The sequence below is a fragment of the Triticum urartu genome, chromosome 5 (genome assembly GCF_003073215.2).
Source record: "Triticum urartu cultivar G1812 chromosome 5, Tu2.1, whole genome shotgun sequence".
NCBI classification, from domain to species: Eukaryota; Viridiplantae; Streptophyta; class Magnoliopsida; order Poales; family Poaceae; genus Triticum; species Triticum urartu.
Genome location: NC_053026.1, coordinates 537991634 through 537995377, shown reverse-complemented (window position 1 = coordinate 537995377; position 3744 = coordinate 537991634).

Sequence of the window (3744 nt, the reverse complement as noted above, 5' to 3'; positions counted from 1 at the left end):
TCGTTAATGGGTGTAAAGTGATACACTGTTCATTACGGGCCAGTTTCACCACGGGCCGTTAATTAGGCCAAGAGTTACATAGGGCCTCATATGGGCCGAAAGACGTCATGGGCCATACATGGGCCAGAAGTGAAAACGGGCTGGAATCATATTGGATGGCCCAGATGATGCTACTGGGCCTAATTCGGATAGGGCGTAACGGGCCTTGGGTTAGCGGGCTGTAAATGGGCTATATGCGAACAGGCCGTTAACAGGCTTTCCATGGGCCGGCCCGCCACCTTTTGACCAAGTCAAATGGGCCGGCCTTTTCACAGGAATGGGCCTCTGTTGGGCCGTGCCACGTGTCAACGTATCATAGGCGCCTTCTGTCCAATGAGTGGATGACATCTGTCCCAACGATGAGCCGACACGTGTTTCCTCCAGCCAATGATGATTTTACACGTGGAAAATCCCCATTGGTCGGGGCTGTTAACGGGTTATCGGATCCAAAACCCGACCCGATAGCTTAACGGCGTTCCGTTACGGTGGATGCCACGTGTCGGTCACCCTTGACGAAAGCACTTCTGTGACGCACGATTTATCGTCATGGAAGTGGACACTTCCGTGATGATAATTTTGGTAATGTCATGGAACACTTCTACGACAGCACAGGTATGACTATCTTGATTCTGTCATAAATTTGTCTTGGATGTACATGCATGACAAAAAACGCGACCTACTGTGACAAACACGTATCATCACGGAAGTGTATTTTTTTGTAGTGTGGCACTGGACCCCCGGTTAATAGGTTAGTCTCAAAAATAATATAAAAGAGCAAATTAAAGCCCATTCAACATCCAAAACAGATAATACAATAGCATGGAGAAATCAAAAATTATAGATACGATGGAGACGTATCAGCCCTCCCCACGTATATAAAGGAGGGAGAGGGAGGGAGGCAGCCTAGGGCGCGCCCAAGTAGGAGGAATACTACTTGGGCCCCTAGTTCAATTCCCCCCCCCCCATATTTGGACAAGGGAGGAAGGAAGGAGGGGGAGGGGAAGGAAGTAGGAGTCCTACTTCATATTTTCCTTTTCCTCCTCTCCTTTTCCTTTCTCCCCACATGGTTTGCCCTATAGGGGGCGCACCAGCCCCTTGTGGACTGGTGTGTTCCCTTACTTGGCCCATTTAGCCCATATCTTTGTGAGGGGTGATACGTCCATTTTGCATCATGCTTTTATATAGATAGTTATTGCATTAGGGTCTGTTATTACACATTATGTCACAATACTTATGCCTATTCTCCCTTATTTTACAAGGTTTACATAAAGAGGGAGAATGCCGGCAGCTGAGATTCTCGGCTGGAAAAGGAGCAAATATTAGAGACCTATTCTGCATAGCTCCAAAAGTCCTGAAACTTCACGGAAGGCATTTTTAGAATACATAAAAAATAATGAGCGCAAGAAGTTCCAGAGGGGGGCCACACCCTACCCACGAGGGTGGGGGCGCGCCCCCCTGCCTCGTGGGCCCCCTGGTGGCCCTCCGATATCCATCTTATGCTATATGGAGTCTTTCGATGAGGAAAAAAAATCATAAGCCATCTTTCCGGACGAGACTCCGCCGCCACGAGGTGGAACCAATCTAGGGCTTTGGCGGAGCTTTTCTGCCGAGGAAACTTCCCCTCGGGAGAGGGAAATCATTTCCATCGTCATGGCCAACGATCCTCTCATCGGGAGGGGGTCAATCTCCATCAACATCTTCACCAGCACCATCTCATCTCAAACCCTAGTTCATCTCTTGTATCCAATTCTTGTCTCTATGTCCGGGATTGGTACCTGTGGGTTGCTGCTAGTGTTAATTACTCCTTGTAGTTGATGCTAGTTGGTTTATATGGTGGAAGATCATATTAATACTCCTCTGATTATGAACATGAATATGCTTTGTGAGTAGTTACGTTTGTTCCTGAGGACATGAGAGAAGTCTTGCTATTAGTAGTCATGTGAATTTGGTATTCGTTCGATATTTTGATGAGATGTATGTTGTCTCTCCTCTAGTGGTGTTATGTGAACGTCGACTACATGACACTTCACCATTATTTGGGCCTAGAGGAAGGCATTGGGAAGTAATAAGTAGACGATGGGTTGCTAGAGTGACAGAAGCATAAACCCTAGTTTATGCGTTGCTTCGTAGGGGGCTGATTTGGATCCATATGTTTCCTGCTATGGTTAGGTTTACCTTAATACTTTTGTTGTAGTTGCGGATGCTTGCGGTAGGGGTTAATCATAAGTGGGATGCTTGTCCAAGTAAGGACAGTACCCAAGCACCGGTCCACCCACATACCAAATTATCAAAGTACCGAACGCGAATCATATGATCGTGATGAAACCTAGCTTGACGATAATTCCCATGTGTCCTCGGGAGCGCTTTTCTCTATATAAGAATTTGTCCAGGCTTGTCCTTTGCTAAAAAAAGGATTGGGCCACCTTGCTGCACTTTATTTACTTTTGTTACTTGTTGCTCGTTACAAATTATCTTATCACAATGTAAGTTCATCTAGTGCCACCCCTAGTTGGTTTTGGAGTATTGACGACAAACCTAGTTGAGGGACTAATGTGTTTGTGAGAATTGTAGGATAACACAGGTAGAAGTCCCTCATTGATTCGGTTTTACTACTAGAGATGACCCCTAAAAATGTCTGAAGACATTGAAGTCAAAGGTGCTATGTGAAGACATTCACATTGAAGACTATGACAAGAGAAGACATCGTGCGAAGACTTAGCCGTTTCATCGTTCTGTGTTTTTCTTTGTTGAGTCATAGGAACCACCGTACTGTTAAGTGGGGTCCAAGTGAACCAGTCAGAATGACTGAAGTGATGCTTAACCAAAATCCTATGTCTTCGAGTGAAGACTATGAGAGCAAATCTTGTCCAGAGTTGGATAAGTCAGCTTTACTTGTAGCCCAAGTAAAGTTGCCGTGTGTGTTTGAAATCTGACCATTGGAACACGTGTCAGTTCCTTAGTGACCCAGGGTCATTTCAGAGAAATCAGGTCGGGTTGCCTAGTGGCTATAATAACCCACCGCCTACAACCATAAACGGTTGGCTGCTCAGAGTTAGTGTACGGCTTTTGTCGTTTGAGAGCAACCCACCTCGAAGCCTTTGAGAGAGAATTCCTTGCGAGGATAAAGCCCTAACCACCCAGAGCCAAAGAGTGTTAGGCATCACTGAAGTCTTCCTGTCTGTGTGATCTGAAGACTTATTACACTTGAGGACTGTGAATCCTCCAGCCGGTTAGGTGTCGCGTTCTGAGCATCCAAGAGTCATTGTGGATCGCCGGTGAACGAAGTCTGTGAAGGTTTGGGAGTCTACCTTGAAGACTTACCAGAGTGATTGGGCGAGGACTGGGTGTCCTTAGCTCAAGGGGAATAAGGTGAAGACGAGGTCTTATGAGTTGAATCTCAGCCTCCCTAACCAGGCGTACAGTTGTCACAGTAACTGGAACTGGTCCAACAAATCATTGTCTTCAACGAGTCACTGGTTTCATCCTTCCCTTTTCTTTTACTTACTGTTGGTCCTTGTGAAGTCATTGTATGATTGCATTATCTTTTGTCTTCACTGAGTGTCTGCTTGTTCTGATTGGCTTCACAATATCTTCCTACCTGATCTTTACTGCCTAGCTGCTATTAGTCATTGTGCTTTTCACTCCATTGAATACTTGACTATGGCTTGCCTAGTGTAGTCTACCTTCCATGTTTTGAAGACTTTC